We start from the raw sequence: 19,641 nt of genomic DNA, 5'->3' as shown, positions 1-19,641 counted from the left end.
GGTTATTTGCCATGCTCATATCTTAATTAATGTCAATTCAGCTTTAAAAAAATGCTCATCATTCTCATTCAAAAAAAAATCTCAATTAAATCCCAGTTGATGTTTGAACAAAGATATGAAGAACAAGAGAAACTAAACAAGAGAAGCAAGTGACTATTTTGCAGTCTAGTGTTTAAGAAGGAACTGCAGATGCTGGAAAATCGAAGGTAGACAAAAATGCTGGAGAAACTCAGCGGGTGCAGCAGCATCTATGGAGCGAAGGAGCATCTATGGAGCGAAGGAAATAGGTAACATTTCGGGCCGAAACCCTTCTTCAATTTTGCAGTCTAGTTTAGTTTAGTTTGGAGATACAGCGCAGAAATAGGTCCTTCGGCCCATCGAGTCTGCGCTGACTGGCGACCTCCACATACTAACGCCATCCCACACATACCTGGGACAATTTACAATTTTACCAAGCCAATTTGCCTACAAGCCTGTACGTCTTGTGAGTGTGGGAGGAAACCGGAGCTCCCGGAGAAAACACACACAGGTCACCAGGAGAACATACAAACTCCATACTACCTCTCCGTACCACTCAAAACTATCTTTGATCTATCTTTGACTATCTGATGGACTTTACTGGACTTTATCTTGCACTAAATATTATTCACGTTTTTATCATGTATCTGTACATATTGGATGGCTCGATTGTAATCATGTATTGTCTTTCCGCTGACTGGTTAGCACACAACAAAAGCTTTTCACTGTATCTCTGTGACAATAAACTAAACCCAAACATTGTGTTCCACTTTTTATGTAGAATTGTTTCAATCCTATTCAGCATCACCCCCATCACATCCAATTATTTTTCTTATAAATGAACAACTGCATTGGTGCATTTCCCTGAACTCACACAGAACCGTCAGGATAATAGGCCTTCATGGCCAGGCCAAGAATCTGCACTTACAACAACTGGGACTTGAAAATGGCGCCAAACTAGTGACTCTGTATATTGTCTCAGTGTACTACTGCCATACACTTGTACTGTATCTGAGATGCTTAACTAACATGTATCTAAGATATATCTAATTGCTTATGTATAGGGATACTTTTACTGTACTGTATACCACTCCCTATGTATTTGAAGCAATTATACAGAGGCCAGCTAACCTACAGATAGATATTAAAAGGCTGGAGTATCTCAATGGGTTGGGCAGCATCTGCGAAGAAAAAGTATAGGTCTGAAGTCAGTCTGAAGAAAAGTTCTGACCCGAAACGTCACCTATTCTTTTTCACCATAGATGCTGCCTGGCCCGCTGCGTTACTCCAGTATTTTGTGTCTATCTTCGGTATAACATAGCATCCTCAGTTCCTTCCTACACCAACTAATCTACAAACCTGCGGGTCTTTGGGATGTGGGAGGAAACCAGAGCACTTGGAGGAAACACACACTGTCACAGGGAGAACATGCAAACTCCACACAGACAGCATCCAAGGTCAGGATCAAACCCTGGGTTCTAGTGCTTAAGTTGCTCTGCCAGCTGCACCACTGTGCCGCCCATTTTATAATTAAGCCTTGGATTTTCCAGCTTTTATTTCTGTTCAAGTGGTGGTTTCTTTATTTTTAGTGTATGGAAAAATTGAGTACCTGTAATTTCATTTAGTAACAGTTAGGTTACCTCAAGGGATGTATCAAATTTTGGTTTCTGCAAAACATAACTGCAGAGAAATTTATAAATGTATAATAACAGCAACACATGCATTAAATTCACAGCAACATATTAAAGTTCACAGCCATCACATTATTGACCAACGCAACCCACAAAGATACAACAATTTATTATCAAGACTCAAAAGACTGCAGATGCTGAATTCTGAAGCAAAACCTCTGTTATCTCTTACTTTATAGCTGCATGTATATTCTCAAAATAAGGTGAATGACTATGTAAAGTCTGCATTTCTTATAGACAATGAATGTCAAAATGCACAGAAATTAGTGAAAAAATGTGAAATGCTTTATTAAGTTAGTCTTCAGAAGTCATGTTTTGCTTTTTGGCAGTTTTGTGTTGTCTTGACAATGCAAACTCTAGTATAGTGCATTGTAATGCCTTTATACCGAGGGCAAGGTTTCCCATCTGCAAAGAAGGTAACAACAACAGCCATGGTATCTTTCCTTAACATGACAAAATGGCCCAAGAAACATTACCAACAAACAAACGTTTAACGCATGGGATACTCGGATCTAACAGGGCAGTGCGCAAAAGGCAGACCAAGAAAATATAAGGATCAAGCTGCCAGAGGAGGTAGTTGAGACAGATATTATAACAACATTTAAATTAAATGTTACATTATATCCAGGTATAGTGATAGGAAAGGCTTGCCTTAGAGTGACATGGACCATGGGCTGGAAGGTGGGAATAGTGTATTTACACTTCCCACCTTCCACCCCATGGTCCATATCCCTCTAAGCTTTTCATCTTGGTCGGCATGGGAAGTTGGGTCAAAGGGCTTGTTTCCGTGCTGTAAGACATGGAAAGAGAGTCTTAAATGTAGGGAGATATGGAGGAAATTCCAGGGGTTAGTGTTTCAGCAGCCGAGGGAAATGGGTAGTATCTGAGGGCAGATACTTTTGTTGGGTTCTAGGGCTGGAGGGTATTACTAAGTTTGGGTGGGGCAAGACCATGGATGAATTGGAAAACATATGTAAGAATTTTTTTAATGTATTTCATGTAATGCAAGAACAAGCCCATAACCCTATGAAAGAGATGACCACCTTCTTTATTTCTGTTCTTTGAATTATGTCTGGCAGAAAGATGGGACAATCACGGGAATGATTAATCTCCTACCAGAATAAAGCCATCTCATTAAGGAGCCGCTGAATAGAAAGAAAAAATAATGAAAGGAGTTGAAATTGACATATCAGAATCTTCAAACCTAATGGAAAAAGCTCTAGTTTCTATACTGGCACAGAAAATTCATCGGGAAATAATGTAATCCAAAGAAAAGTAAAGAGAGCTAACAATGATTAATCATATTTCACTTTAGACTATAATAATATCTGCAAAATGTTGGGATGAAGTGAATTTAAATGAGATGTGCGGATGATAAAATGGAATTGTCCAAAATGATTCAGGAAATAGTTTAAAGCCTTTGACCTTCCTTCCCATGCATTATTCAGTCAGAAGTGCTGGCTTGTCTTTGTTAATGTTCAACCTAAACGGAGGTCTCCTCTGAATACTGACCTTGATCTTGACATCTGATACGTTTTAATGCCATGATGTTCTGTACCATTGTGTAACCTGCTTACACAGCCAAATTGGATTCATTTCAAGTCCAACAGAGTAGTCTTGTCAATTTATTACCTTGTTCATTACTTCTTCCCCTGGAGATTTTAATGGTATTCCATCACTTAGTATTCCACGAGTAGTTCTCTTGTACTTCAATTAGAAGCGCAGAGAGAAGGGTGAACAATAAACCGTATTTAGTTTGAAGGATAAAGAAATCACAGAGTGCTGCGGTGTGGAGACAGTCCCTTCAGCCCAACTTGCCCTTCAGCCCAACTTGCCCACACCAGCCAACATGTCCCAGCTACACTAGTCCGACCTGCCTGCGCTTGATCCATATCCCTCCAAACCTGTCCTACCCATGTACCTGTCAAATTGTTTCTTAAACGTTGGGATAGTCCCAGCCTCAACTACCTCCTCTGGCAGATTGTTCCATACACCCACCGCCCTTTGTGTGGAAAGGTTATCTCTCCTATAAGTTATCTCTCTTATAAAAAGTTATCACTCCTAAAGATACCTATTAAATCTTGAACCTATCACCTGGTCCTTGATTCCCCTACTCTGGGCAAGAAACATAGAAACATAGAAAATAGGTGCAGGAGTAGGCCATTCGGCCCTTCGAGCCTGCACCGCCATTCAATATGATCATGGCTGATCATCCAACTCAGTATCCTGTACCTGCCTTCTCTCCATACTCCCTGATCCCTTTAGCCACATCTAACTCCCTTCTTAAATATAGTCAATGAACTGGCCTCAACCACCCTCTGTGGCAGAGAATTCCACAGGTTCCAAGAGACTGTGCATCTACCCAATCTATTCCTTTCATGATTTTATACACCTCTATAAGATCACCCTTCATCCTCCTGTGCTCCATGGAATAGAGCACCAGCCTGCTCAACCTCTCCTTATAGCTCACACCCTTTAGAGAGATGAGAGATAACTTTGATTTGTTATTTTCCTTGACAAAATGTTAATTTTAAAGGGTTGGTAGAAGTACCATGTAAAGAATGAATCAACTTTTTGAAATTCTGTTCAGGTTTGGTCAGCGTGCTTGAAGAAGTATGCATAGGAAGGAATTGCAGATGCTGGTTTATACCAAAGATAGACACAAAACCCTGGAGTAACTCGGTGGAATAGGTGACGTTTCAGGTCGGAACCCTTCTTCAGACAGATAATTCAGGATGGATGTTGTTCAGTTGAAGAGTGCAGAGAAGATTTATGAGGATTGTGCCAGAACTGGAAGGCTCAATGGTTCAATTGTTCATTATTATCACATGTACAGACAAAATTTTTTTTGCATACAGCTCAATTAATATTGCCATAGCTAAACACAATCCCTGAATCGTAAAAAGTGCATAGAAATAGTCCACTGAGGCTGCATGCAAGCGTCGCCAGGTTTTGGCGCCATTTTAAAGTCCACGCGCTCGGTCTTCTGGACCTGATCCTGATGAGCTCCAGGCAGCTGCAGGCCCATCAGCCATCGGATCTGTCTGGATTGACCAGTGAACCATCGTCCCTCTCCTCACCTGGCCCCTTTTGTGCCACGGGGGGGGGGGGGGGGGGGGGAGTGGGAGGGGTGCCTCCCGTAGCTGACCTTCAGGGCGCAGAAAGTAAGTCTAGGTCCACCATCTTCCGCTTCCTCCATCCTCCTCTCCAGTTCTCCAGTCCTCTGGAGACGACCAGAGGCCGGCTTGGTGGTCTCCCTCTCCAGGCTGAGGTCCTTCCTTTCTGGCTGCGTGGCCAAACAGCCCCTCCTGTACAGAGCCCTAGTGAGACCACACCTGGAGTATTGTGTGTAGTTTTGGTCCCCTAATTTGAGGAAGGACATTCTTGCTATTGAGGGAGTACAGCGTAGGTTTACAAGGTTAATTCCCGGGATGGTGGGACAGTCATATGCTGAGAGAATGGAGCAGCTGGGCCTGTACACTCTGGAGTTTAGAAGGATGAGAGGGTTTCTCATTGAAACATATAAGATTGTTAAGGGTTTGGACACGCTAGAGGCAGGAAACATGTTCCCGATGTTGGGGGAGTCCAGAACCAGGGGCCACAGTTTAAGAATAAGGAGTAAGCCATTGAGAACGGAGAAGAGGAAACACTTTTTCTCACAGAGAGTGGCGAGTCTGTGTAATTCTCTGCCTCAGAGGATGGTGGAGGCAGGTTTTCTGGATGCTTTTAAGAGAGAGCTAGATAGGGTCTTAAAAATAGCGGAGTCAGGGGTTATGGGGAGAAGGTAGGAACGGGGTACTGATTGGGGATGATCAGCCATGATCACATTGAATGGCGGTGCTGGCTCGAAGGGCCGAATGGCCTACTCCTGCACCTATTGTATATTGTCTATTACCTATTGTCCTTTGCCTGAGTTATAGGGAAAAGTTGGGTAAACTAGGACTTTATTCCTTAAAGTGCAAGGGGGCTGAGAAGTAATCTTACGGCGATGTATAACTCATGAGGGAATAGATAGAGTGAATACACAGTATTTTACACAGAGTAGGGGAATAAAGAACCAGAGGAGATAGGTTGAAGGTGAGAGGAGAAGGATTTTATAGGAATCTTATACAGTATTTAGGTGGAATTTTATAACTGTTTAGCTAAAATTATTATTTTAAATAACTGATCAGATATATGTAACCTGACCAAATGTAACAAACCACTGAGATATTCACTATCTTCAAAATTGTTTTGGTATGAAATTAATCCTTGCCAGTATCTCAAAGCTGATGACTCCAAATCAATTGCCTGTCTTAATATCCCACAAGATGTACTTGTTCAAAACTGTGGCTGGATAAATCTCTGTCGATTGTCAAAATCACTAATCAGCAATCGATGAAGTGTCAGAGTCTACTCTATTTCTAGATAAAAATCTTGACATATTTATTATGGTCAAACAATTCTCAACATCACTCCAAACCTCAATCTCAGCTTTATATCTACACTAGACTAAGTGGGACCCGTTGTGTCCCAGCATCACACAGGAGGGTTGGTCCCCCAACGCAATATTCCACCTCTCCATCAATTCCAATATTGGTGGCCAGTGGGGATTTCTGAAGCGCTGTTGTGGGCTGAAGGGACAGGTTTCCAGTGGGCTAGTATGGACATTGTGGGCTGAATGGATATTTGGGCTGGCGAGTCAGTCACTCAAGCCTGTTGTGCTGGCAGCTCACTCACTCACGGCTGGTGGGCTGGCAGTTGACTCACGGCTATTCCTTGAAATTCCATTTCAAGCAGGGTGCAAGGCAACCAAATTCAAGTGCAGTTTCTTACCGCTTCAAGCAGGGTGCAAGGACACCAAATTCAAGTGCAGTTTCATACCATTTCAAGCAGGATGCAAGGCCACTAAAGACAGAAAGTTGTGACCTCTACCTCCATCTTGCAGAGACTGAGCCACGCCCACACTTCTGGGGTTTATAGTCACTCCCCAGAAGGGGCGTGGCCTTCATGGCATGATTAACAGGAGAGAGAATCTCAACATTTTTTAAACACTCTTTTATTTTTCATCGATGGGAAAAATCCTCGACACCTGATGAGCGGAGGAGGACTGAGTAAGATGGCCAAAAATCACAGCTGTACGTGGTACCGTTTTTTATAAAATCAATATAAAGTGCAAACAGGAAGTGGTTAAGATTAGACTTTTAATTATATAGAAGGCAAGGCAACTTTAATTAGGCAAGGCAACTTTAATTAGGCAAGGCAACTTTAATTAGGCAAGGCAACTTTAATTAAGCAAGGCAGCTTTAGCATTTTCAAACCATAGGCAAGGCAACTTTAATTAGGCAAGGCAACTTTAATTAGGCAAGGCAGCTAGCATTTTCAAACCAAAGGCAACTTTAATTAGGCAAGGCAACTTTAATTTGGCAAGGCAGCTTTAGCATTTTCAAACCAAAGGCAAGGCCACTTTAATTAAGCAAGGCAATTTTAATTAGGCAAGGCAACTTTAATAGGCAAGGCACCTTTAATTAGGCAAGGCAACTTTAATTAGGCAAGGCAACTTTAATTAGGCATCACAGCTTTAGCATTTCCAAACAAAAGGCAACACAGCTTTAGCATTTCCAAACCAAAGGCAACACAGGTTTAGCATTTCCAAACCAAAGGCAACACAGCTTTAGCATTTCCAAACCAAAGGCAACACAGCTTTAGCATTTCCAAACCAAAGGCAACACAGCTTTAGCATTTCCAAACTATATTTTCAAACCACATTAAGGGCACTGACAGGTCAGTGAACCCACTCACAGTTTAGTAGACATGTGTTCAGTATTATTCACAGCTCATACTGAGAGACGTGAACCTCTCGCTCCCCCATCTTGCAGAGACTGACTGAGGCACTCAACACTTCAGGGTTTTATAGTCCCTCCAGAAGGGGCGTGGCGTTCAGGAGAGAGAATCTTAACATTTTTTAAACACTAATAACTCTTTTATTTTTCATCGATGGGAAAAATCCTCTTGTCCTGCGCAGCGGAGAGGGACTCTGAGTAAGATGGCCAAAAATCACAGCCGTAAGTGGCAGAGTTTTTTCTAAAATCAATATACAGAACAACAGGAAGTGGTCAAAATCAGACTTTTAGTAATATAGATATGTGCAGTTCCAAGAGTAACAGGAAAGTAATTGTCAAATGAGTTCACAATGCATTTATACCAAAGAACATTCAACTTTGCTCAAAATGCTGAAGTAAAGGGCCTTGAAGAAAATAAAGTCAGGAAAGTATATATTCAACTGTTCAAGAGGTTGACAGACTCCCCACCAACCTTCCAGAGCCAGTTCAGAATAGGCAAGAACTATTGACCTTCCCAATACTGTCCACATCCCGTTATTGAATTAAAAAAGGGCTTGGTGCATAATGTTCTTTGAGAAAGCTCTATTGTTGCAGCTTCTCTTTTATCTATGACTGTTTAGTAGACGCAGTAAATTAAATTATTTATGATTGAGAACATACAAACTCCATACAGACAGCGTTGGTGGTCAGGATGGAACCCGGGTCTCTGGCGCAGTAAGGCAGCAACTCTACCACGACGTCACCGTGCCGCCCCTATTTCCAAATATTGCAACACAACGATTAACTTATTGGCCTCGAGTCAAAGGTCTGGGCTATTGTTCAAATTCCACCACAGCAACTTGGAAAATAAATTCAAATAATTAATTAAACCTTGGATTGAATATGTTAGCGTCAATAATGGTGAACATGGAGTTAATGGATTTTTTTTTTTGCAAACTCATCTCCATCTCTGATGCTTTAAAGGAATAAAATCTCTGATATTAAACACCAGACTTGCAGAAATATGATGGAGTTCACTGAAATAGCTGAGTAAGCAAGGCAGTTCAGGAGTGAATATGGGTTGAGCAATGAATGGGGAGTGCAGCTTGTGACACCCTCATCTTGCAAATGCATGGAACAAAACAAAATTGCGGGTGGAGTCATTTTATTTCCCACTGCCGGGAAAAGGAGTTTTGACTACCATGATCTTCACGATAAGGGTTTTCCAGCATCCTGTAAACACATAGTTTGAGAACATTGGAGGGAGGGCATTTTACAAGAAGTATTGGTTAAATGTGACTGGTACACACTTCTCTATTTCTTTTCTATTCTCTTTCTGTCTCCTTTTTATTGTTAAAATATTTAAAAAAATAAGAAGCTGTACATGAACTGTAACATGTCAATATATACTAGGTATCTATGGTACAATATTATTGTACTTACTTCTAATACAAATGAAATAAATACATTTAAAAAAAGATGTGACTGGTAGGAACCAGCGATAGAGGTACACAAATAAAACCCATGGTGTAATTGTGTTGTCATTCTATCAGCTGTTGCTTGTTCGTAAAAAGATCCGAGTGTCAAGCTTGGAAGGACAAGCCGATTGACGTGATGCTAAAGCGCACAAAGCTAATTTAAGAGAAAAGTAATTAGCTAATTGCCTCTGACTGCCAGTGGATGTCGTGCAGTGCAGCTGTCTGATCCAAGGGAAAGTGAGGCAACTTTGAGTGGCCGGCACAGAGCGGTGGGATGGATTTGGGCACTGATTCATGCAGTCAGGAATGGTGTGGAGCCAGCTGAGAGAGAGGGAGGCATTTTTGTACATCACTCCACAATTCCTTCACCGATGATATTGAGATTCCTCAATCCGGCCGTGACTGAGTTCTTGAACTGCCTGGACATCTGATTATTTTAAACACTCAAAGTTATGCTGTAGGGAGAAATCTTTCATATACAAAGTGTTGTCATCGTCCCTTGAGGAATTTTGATTGTTGACTAATCTACACAAGGACATAGCCAGGTAGGCTAAAAGCATTTCCTTTGATTAGACCATGCAGGTAACTCCTCTTTAAGGTTTGCTGGGCAGTTTGTCCTTAGGCCATTTAAATGCAACATAATGTTTTTTTTTGTAGATCGGTAGCTTGTATGGCCATGTCTGTTTAAATTTAAACAACCTGGTGAGAAAGCAGAGGCAGGTTTCTTACTGCCCTGGGGTAATGTTTAATATTCGCATTCTTGTCATAATCTCAGCATTAATTTCCTGCACCTAGACTCGACACTTTGAAGCAGATGCCTGAGGAGTCATGATCGTTTTCAATGCAGTGAAGCAAAATTAAAGCATATATTTAAGCAATGTGAATATAACATTTCAGCTGTTGCGAGAGTAATCCATTTCACGAAATTTGCACGACTCAGGCATTTTATCAGTTCTCCTGTTGACACCGAGCTATACTTCCGTCTCAGAATATACAGTTAAAAATAGTTCAGTTGAGTCATGCTTTATCACGCTGTTCAGAAGTCAACTGACCGATTACTATTATAGCCAGATAGGATAAAACAAGCAATCACTAGAAAATCCCACAACTACTGTATCAACCGGAAGTGTTGGCAATAGAACGTATTGCCTCCTAGAGTTATACATCGTGGAAACAGGCCCATCAGCCCAACTTGCCCACGCCAACCAACATACCCATCTACATTAGTCCCACCTGCCTGCGTTTGGCCAATATCCCTCTAAACCTGTCCTATCCATGTACCTGCCTAAATTTTTCTTAAACGTTGCGATAGTACCTACCTCCATTGGCACATCGTTCGATACACCCACCACACTTTGTCTAAAAGGTCTATTGTCTCTCAGGTTCCTATTAAATCTTCCCCTCTCACCTTAAACCCATGGCCTTTGTTCCTCTGTTATCCAGAAGTGGTTGCGTACAGAAAGAAGTGGGATCATATCGCTCAAGTCCAAGTACCTAACGATTCTTACTCTCCTTTCCTTTCCCCTATCGCCTCCCAAACACCCAGCTAATATTCTGACACTTGCTGGAATGTTAATTTCCACATTACCATCTATTATGAAAGACTGAATTTTCCAACAATGCAGCATTTCCTCGGTACATAATAAAATACAGCTAAATCACTTTCCCCTAGGGTGGTGCTTGGTCCTCTGACTCAGTTATGCTCCCGAAAAGGTCTATCTACATCCTCAGATTTTGAAGTGAATGAAAGGTTACGAGGAACCAAAAATAATTAAATTGATTAAAAAGTACCCTTTAAATAATGGAGTTAAAAGATTCTGGCTGTGAAATTGGATGGCCCCATGCTTATTCATTCATGGTGGAACTGTTTGAGGCGATCTTCACAGATCTGTCTTGTTTGGAAACCAGCTGCATGCAGTAAAACAAGACCCATATCAGCCTAACTAAACTGTCCACAAAGGGATCATGACAGTAAGAGCAGTAACACATTTAATACACACCAATGTAAAGTAACAAACAGTAGCTACAATTTCCAGTAGTAACAAGGAACTACAGATGTTGATTTACCAATGAACGATACAAAATACTGGAGTAACTCAGTGGGTCAGGCAGCATCTCTGGAGAACATGGATAGGTGATGTTTTGCATCTGCAATTCCTTGTGATTACCTCGAAATGCCAAAAGAGGCTGTCCCTCTGCGGCGACCTAATCCGCAAGTTCTGACGAGTTTGCCCTCGACTCATATTCGCAGCATGGTCAACACGAGGTCCTAGGAGATCTTTGTAACTCTCCTTCATGCTCAAGAGTAGTCCCCGCATACTCGAGGCCTCAGCTAGGACACGGCGTATTTTTCAACATGTTGAAAAATGCCCGCGAGTAGAAAGAGGTCGCCATGGGAAAAGATTGATACTTTTTTTACACTAAGGTGTAGTCGAAGTAGGTCGTAGTAGGTCGGCATGGTATTCGTAGATAGTCGAAGGTAATCAAAGGTAGAAGGTAGTCGTAGATAGTCTTCAACATAGTTGAAGGGAGGTTGAAGGAGGTCTTCTACATAGTCGAAAGAGGTCTTCAACAAGACATTTTTTCAAACTCTCCGAAACTCTTCTAAACTCGCTAGTCAGGTCGCCACAGTGGGACAACCCCTTAACCTTTATAAAATATAAACTAAATCATTATTAAGAGAATTTGCTTTCTATTATTTTCTTCATTCACTTGGCACAATGTACTTACATATAAAATATCTTTAATCTGGATGAAAATCTGATCCCATTAAATGCAGAAGCAATGTAGAATTATTGTTAAAGAAAGAACTGCAGATGCTGGAAAAATCGAAGGTAGACAAAAATGCTAGAGAAACTCAGCGGGTGAGGCAGCATCTTGATGAAGGATCTCGACCCGAAACATCGCCTATTCCTTCACTCCATAGATGCTGCCTCACCCGCTGAGTTTCTCCAGCATTTTGTTTCTCCAGCACCTTAGAATTATTGTTATGTAACTGGTCATTAGAATTATACATGTTTTCTCTGGGTGCTCCGGTTTCCTCCCACACTCCAAAGCCAGTGGTATCATCAATGAACTTAAACCGAATGGATGTTGTTGTTATATTCCGGACAGCAGATGAACAGTAACTTACACGCAGGCTGGCTGGATCACAAGAGAGATTTATTACCCAACATTCCCTACTTATATACAAGACCAACTCATTAGCATATAATGAATATGCATGAATACATTACAGTTGTAGTGACACAGTCATGGGCATACAGGAAGCAGAGAAAGGGAGTGAGGACACAACCTTGAGGTACTACAGTGAGGGTCAGGGTGGAGGAAATGTTATGACCAATTCTAACTGACTGAGGTTTACCAGTCAAGTTGTCCAGAAGCCAGTTGCAGATGGAGGTTCAGAGGTTTGGAAAAGAGCTCATTCAGCATTATGGTGTTGAAGACTGAGCTGTAGTCAATGGGTAGCTTCCTGATGTAGGTGTTCTTATTGTCAAGGCAATCCACAGCTGAATGTAGTGCAAGAGAGATGGTGTTCTCCGTAGACCCTTTTTTTCCTGTATGCAATTGCAAATAGATTAGAATGTCCAGAATACTGGCACAGAAATGGGCTATTATCAATCTTTCAAAGCCCTTCCTTCATTGCTAATGTTAGACCATCTGAGTATTAGTCAGTGAGACGTCATTTTATTTTTCTTGGAGAGTGGAATGATGGAGGTTTCTCAAGAGAGTCAGGAGAGTTTTTACTGACACATCTCCCGAACAGGACAATGAAATTCTTACTTGCAGTAGCACCACAGAATTATGTAAACATAGTACTCTATTGCCTTGGTGCTATTCCCTTACAGCACTTGCAATGCCAGAGTCCTTGGTCCTATGACTATGGGTGCTGTCTGTACAGAGTTTGTATCTTCTCCCCATGACCACATAGGTTTTCTCCAAGATCTTTGGTTTCCTCCCACATTCCAAAGACATACAGGTTGTAGGTTAATTGGCTTGGTATAGGTGTAAATTGTCCCTAGTGTGTGTAGAATAGCATTAATGTGCGGGGATCGGTGGTCAGTGCGGACTCGGTGGGGCGAAGGGCTTTTATCCTTGCTGGATCTCTAAACTAACCTAAACTAAACTTATAAATGATCTGTATATGAGAGTAAAATGGAATAGAGATTCATCCTCACCAGCCCCACATTTGTACAGTATAGTCATGGCTGCAAAGTACATTTGCTTCTGAAATTCTGGTCTGCCCTTTGGGACTAAAGTAGAATGTGCAGCTGTTGCAATAACGTGCATTTAGCACAATTAAGCAAGAGCAAAGTTCTACCCTGTTGCCCCAAAATTAATAGAAACTTGTTTTTAATGTCAAATCCTACTATGTTCTATTTAACTTCACGCCTCCTGTGAGAATCTGGTTGTTTGCTGATTTACTATTCAAAATATATCTTCAGTTTATTTATTATCATTGCGGAAATGTTGAACTCATTAAATTGATCAAATACTCAGACGTGGAGGAGGTTTTCAACCTACGACTGCATATCTACATAAAAGTTGCATACAAATTTCACCAAAACAATGGTTTGTGCATTGGTGAGATTTATAGTTTCCCGCTTTAAAAATACAAAGGAAGACTTGAATTTCTAAAACATCTTACATAAGCTCACAACCTCCAAATGTCTCAAAAGTGCTTTACGGAAAATCACATGCTCTTGAGGGCAGGATCCACTTGATACTGCAGAAGATATAATCTGTAAACAATCAAGGTGAATCAAGAACATAGGTTTAAGGGAAGGTATCCCACGCCAGGGGGCCACATGAGTGGCACGGGTGGGGGACATCTTCGTGGAATTTTAAAAAAATGAAAAAAATTGTATTGAACAATTTGTATAGTCTCCGAAAATGTCAGATGAATCTTTCGCACGGTTCATGAATTGTATATATTTATCAATTGAATAAAGTCTATTTTGAAATTTTAAAAAAAGAATCAAGAACATAGGTCTACAGTGAGGGGGGAAAGATTGAATAGGAACCCGAGGGGCAACTTTTATACACAAAGGGTGTTCGGTATATGGAGCGAGGTGCTGGAGAAGGTAGTTGAGGCAGGTACTATCGCAACATTTAAAGGACATTTGAACAGGTACATGGATAGGGAAGGTTTCGAAGGACATGGGCCAAACATAGGCAGGTGGGACTCGAGTAGATCGTCATGTTGGTCTGTGTGACCAAGTTGGGCCGAAGGGCCGGGTTCCATGCTGTATGACTATGACTCTAAAAATAGGACAGCAGCTGAAGGAACTGTGGGTCAGGCAGCATCGGTGGAGGAAGATGGATCGTCGACGTTTTGGGTCGAGACACTTCATCTTGGCTGAAAGAGTCGAGAAGAAGTAGCCAGTATAAAGAGGTGCGGGCTGAGGGAGCGGTGGAGGAACAAACTAGCAAGCAACAGGTGAGGCGGAGGTGATGGCAGACAATAGCCTGGTGGGGAATGGAAGGGTGGCCACAGCGATAGAGGCTCGGTGGTGATAGATGGAGAGCAAAAGACTACAAATACTGGAAAGGAAAAAGAAGAATGAAATCGAACGAGGAGGGGTGGTGGCAGATGGAAACAACAGAGGTAGGGGAGGTGTTTAAGAAGGAACTGCAGATGCTGGAAAATCGAAGGTACACAAAAATGCTGGAGAAACTCAGCGGGTGCAACAGCATCTATGAAGCGAAGGAAATAGGCAACGTTTCGGACCGAAACCCTTCTTCAGACTGATAAAGGAGGGGATCTAATGGGAGGAATGTGTTGGACAAAGGGGAATACCTTTGAAGCATTGTCTCTGTTTTAATGTAGGAAAAATAGCAGTCAAGTTGCAAGCATTAGTCTCCCACAAAGATCAATATGATAAAGAGCAAATAATCTATAAATTTGATACAATGCGATACGATACGATAGAACTTTAATTATCCCAGGAAGGAAATTGACGTGCCAACAGTCATAAAACACAAGATACAGTACGTGAAACATGAAGTTGAAGTGACAAGTGGAAAGGATTGGGGATGTGCAAAGATTGGGGAGGAGGGTGGGGGAGGTGGGGTAGTCAGTCTCAGTCTACCTCATGACAGAAGGAGGAGTTGTTGTACAGTTTGATAGCCACAGGGAAGAAGGATCTCCTTTGGCGTTCTGTGCTGCATCTTGGTGGAACCAGTCTGTTGCTGAAGGTGCTCCTCAGGTTGACCAGTGTTTCATGGAGGGGGTGAGTTGTATTGTCCAGGATGCGCCGCAGTTTGAGGAGCGTCCTCCCCTCCAAGACCAACCTCCCATGGATCCAACTCTGCCCCCTGGACGGAGCCAGCCTTCCTGATGAGTTTGTTAATCCTGTTGGCGTCTGCGGCTGGAGGAACTAAACGGGTCACGCAGCATCTGGGGATGGAATGGACTGACATCAGCCAAATGACGGGCAGATTTGAATCAGTCTGAAGAAGCGCACCAACTCGAACTTCACGTCCTTTCCCTCCACAGATGCTGCCTGACCACTTGAGTTCCTCCAGCACTTTGTGTCTCGCTCAAGATTCCAAGCTTTGTCCTGACCCCATCGCTTGTTCAGCTTTCTCCCCCACTGGGTAGTGTAGGTTAAAAATCATCCCCCAAATTCCTGAAACCCACACAAAAAGTGCTGGTGCCAGTGAAGAGGGTGATCGCTGGTCGGCACAGACTCGGTGGGCTGAAGGGCCTGTTTCCGCGCTGTGTCTCTAAAATCTAAAGTGAAAGTCTGAAAAGGCCTTGCTGAAAAGCTTAATGTGCATTTTAAATAAAAATGGTCCAATTCTTGGCTGTGATCTGCTTTGTAACAGTGAAATAGCTTGTTTGTATTCACCAGAGTGCCTTTCCAAATGATTAAGCTTAATAAGAAGTAGTAAATTAACCAATCAAATGAGCAGAGATAAATGATAACACGTTAATTTTCTAAAATGCTCTCTGTAGCATCTGCCACTTTCTCAGCTGTGACATTTAAATCAGTCCCTGGCCATGTTATTCAGACAGGCCTACATTTTCTTGTTGTTTGGTCCAGAAAGCAGTGTTAGAAACCTGGTGATTATAAAACAAGGATCGGCATTTTACGAAGCTTTCCGGATGCTCTCAAAGGTATTTTTCCAGCATTCTGCCCATTGAGCAACGATGGGAGTGGTCTTAGCCGGCACAGTGGTGTAGCTGTTAAAACCACTGCCTCACAGTGCCAGAGACCCGGGTTCGATCCTGACCTCAGGTGCCATCTGTGCAGAGTTTGTCCTTCCTCCCTGTGACTATGCCATTTTCCTCCGGGTGCTCAGTTTGGTCCCACGTCCCAAATACGTGCGTGTTTGTAGGTTAATTGTCTTCTGTAAATGTGTAGTTTAGTTTAGTTTAGAGATATAGCATGGAAATAGGCTCTTCGGCCCACCGAGTCCGCGCCAAGCAGCGATCCCCTCACACTAACACTACCCTACACATGCTAGGGACAATTTACAACTTTACCAAGCCAATTAACCTACTAACCTGTACGTCTTGGCAGTGTGGGAGGAAAGTGGAGATCTTGGAGAAAACCCACGCAGCTCATAGAAAGAACATACAAGCTCCATACAGACAGTATCCTTAGTCAGGAACGAACATGGGTCTCAGGTGCTTTAAGGTAGCAAATGGGCAGCACTGGGCAGTGGATGTGAAAGAGGGATAACATAAAACCAGTGTGAGTGCGTGATCGATGGTTGGTGTGGACTCAGTCGGTCAAAAGGCCTATTTCCATGCTGTGTCTCGAAAATGAATTAGGTATTTCATGGAATGGATCCTGTTCCAATGCCGTTCTGTTGACATGCACCTCTGCAAAAATTGTGAAGCGGGATAGGTACCCAGAAAATTCAGAATCCATTTTATCAAGTAATTTTGAAACTCCTTATCTGTTGGACCCACTGTATTTATATTGACACAATACGTTGTCTTGGACAGCTTTGCTGAGAGATTTGTGTTGTTACCTCAAGTAACAGGTCACACACTCACACTTTACTTAAAATGAGGTCAAAGTTTCATGAGGTATTGCACTCGACTCCGTGTGTAGGAAAGAACTGCAGATGCTGGTTTAAATCGAAGGTAGACACAAAATGCTGGAGTAACTCAGCGGGACAGGCAGCATCTCTGGAGAGAAGGAATGGGTGACGTTTCAGAAGAAGGGTCTTGACCCGAAACGTCACCCATTCCTTCTCTCCAGAGATGATGCCTGTCCCGCTGAGTTACTCCAGCATTTTGTGTCTACCTTCGTACTCACGACCCCCATATGTTTGCAGGTCAATTATATATTATTTCTATCTATTTATCAGTAAAATCAAAGCACATTGCCATAGATGCCCTTGAAAAAAATAATTGTTTATTTCATTTGTACTCTTCTCAGCACATATAGCAGTCATTATATTGTTCTTTAACAATGTTTTCCTTCACAACTATTTTTATATTTTATTACAGATAAATAGCTCAAAATATGGGGCGGTAGCTGCAGTAGAGTTGCTGCCTTACAGCGCCAGAGGCCCGGGTTCAATCCTGACCACGGGTGCTTGTCTGTATGGAGTTTGTACGTTTTCCCCGTGAACAGCGTGGGTTTTCTCCGGGTGCTCCGGTTTCCTCCTACACTCCAATGACGTAGGTTAATTTGCTTGCTATAAATGTTAATTGTCCCGAGTGTGTGTAGGGTGGCGTCAGTGTGCAGGGATCGCTGATTGGCGCAGACTCGGTGGGCCGTAGGGCCTGTTTCCGCGCTAAACTAAACTAAACGGGATTAGGTGGCACAGTTCAGCCATGATTGAATGGCGGAGTAGACTCGATGGGCCTAATTCTACTTCTATAACATGAACTTGTGAACTTGTGAACCAGGCTAAACTAATCACAGGCTCATAAAGAAGCTGTTGTAACTTACCATGCAATGGTCCTGACCCAAAAGATACTTGGAGTGGCATGGATTAATGTTGCCATTGCTTCTTGGCAGCTCACTCCCCACTGCTCCCCTCTCATCCCTGTCCCCAACCCTACCAAAACTCACAGTACTTACTTTAAGAAGGAACTGCAGATGCTGGAAAATCGAAGGTAGACAAAAGTGCTGGAGAAACTCAGCGGGTGCAGCAGCATCTATGGAGTGAAGGAAATAGGTAACGTTCGGCCTGAAACGTTGCTTATTTCCTTCGCTCCATAGATGCTGCTGCACCCGCTGAGTTTCTCCAGCACTTTTGTCTACTCACAGTACTTACTTGTTCTTATTCCCCACATTTTCTCCCAAATATCGGACCATGCACTTGCAGTTGTTTTGTTTCATTTCTGAATTATTTTGTATGAGAAATATCCGCAAAGGAAATTGGAGTACACCTTCCACCAGGGTAATTCATTGTCCGTTCAAGGACTCTTGCTACAGCACATTCCTAAACAATGTACCTTATCATACGCTCCAACATTCAAGGTCTGTGTGAAAGTACCATTGAAATGAGTAAACTTAGAACAAAAAACTGGTTGACTGCTTTAGCCATAAATCAGTAAAGAAAAATCTGGGTTTGTTTAACATTCTTAACCTTCACATTGCCACTTATTTTTATTGGTATATAAATGGCTAATTTACCCAGATTAGGTAAGAGCTATTAGATAGAGCATAGAACAGTACAGCTCAGGAACATGATGCCCAGTTAACCAAATCTCCTCTGCCTGCATATGATCCATATCTCTCCACTCCATGCACTTCCATGTGCTCATCCAAAAGTCTCTTTAATGCCACTGATGAATTTGTCTCCACCACCACGACCCCTGGGGGCGAGTTCCAGGCACCCACCACTCTGATGCCTTAACATGGAAACATATCCATGCAAATAGATACAAAAAGCTGGAGTAACTCAGCGGGACAGGCAGCATCTCTGGAGAGAAGGAATGTGTGACGTTTCAGGTCGAGACCATTCTTCAGAATAGTTTTAACATGAAACAATTGAGGGCATGATTTACGTGAGGAAAATGAGTAGAACGTTTGTTACTGAGAGGGTGCTTAGGATTTGGAATCGTGGCGGAAACGGAACAGTCAATGCCTTAAATGGGGAATTGAGTAGGCCCCTGAGAGTATAATTGGCATTGGTTATGGAACAGAGTTAAGGAACGGGTTAGTCTAGTTAAAGGTCTAGAAAGGTCTAGTTAAATGTAGTGTTTGGTGTTTTTTAACACTGGTTTTAAATGTGTATATGTGGGGGGCGGGGGGGGGGGGGAAGGGGGAAACCGTTTAAAATCTCTTCCCTGTCTGGGAGACCCGACCTTTTCCCTGTCGGGTCTCCGTTGTCGTTGGGACCTAGCACCGTGGAGCGGCCTCCAACCTGAACGACCCGGGGGCTCGGGAGACTGCGGAGCTGCGGAGCTGCGGACTACTCACCATCGTGGGGCTGGCCGGCCTCGGAGCGTGGGGAGCGGTGGTGACTCGCTACTGCGACTCGACTCCTGGGGCTCGGAGGCTCCAGCAACGCAGCCGCAGGTCCGGTGGACTGGGACATCGGGAGCTCGCGGGTCCGGGGGGAGAGAGAGACCGCTTCCCGGAGCTCCCGCAACGCGACTTCTCCAGCCCGTGTCGCGGGGTTGGAATGACCCGGAGCGGGGCCGTACATCGCCCGGCACGGCTTCATGGCCGTGGG

The 19,641-nt window shown here is 42.9% G+C and overlaps 1 protein-coding gene across 3 annotated transcripts in view; it reads left to right on the top strand.

The window, feature by feature from the left end:
- palmd (palmdelphin) overlaps positions 1 to 19,641 on the top strand; it is a 78,025-nt gene that overhangs the window by 7,565 nt on the left and 50,819 nt on the right. Inside the window, exon 1 of one of the 3 annotated variants that reach the window (XM_033028879.1) lies at positions 9,369 to 9,533. The exons of the other annotated variants lie outside the window; for them this stretch is intronic. The gene's annotated coding sequence lies outside the window, so the exon portion shown is untranslated. Of the gene's footprint in view, positions 1 to 9,368; positions 9,534 to 19,641 lie in introns of those variants that run through there. 3 annotated transcript variants of the gene reach the window in all.

Source organism: Amblyraja radiata, chromosome 10 (assembly GCF_010909765.2).
Source record: "Amblyraja radiata isolate CabotCenter1 chromosome 10, sAmbRad1.1.pri, whole genome shotgun sequence".
NCBI classification, from domain to species: Eukaryota; Metazoa; Chordata; class Chondrichthyes; order Rajiformes; family Rajidae; genus Amblyraja; species Amblyraja radiata.
This window is presented reverse-complemented; position numbering and strand designations above follow the sequence as displayed.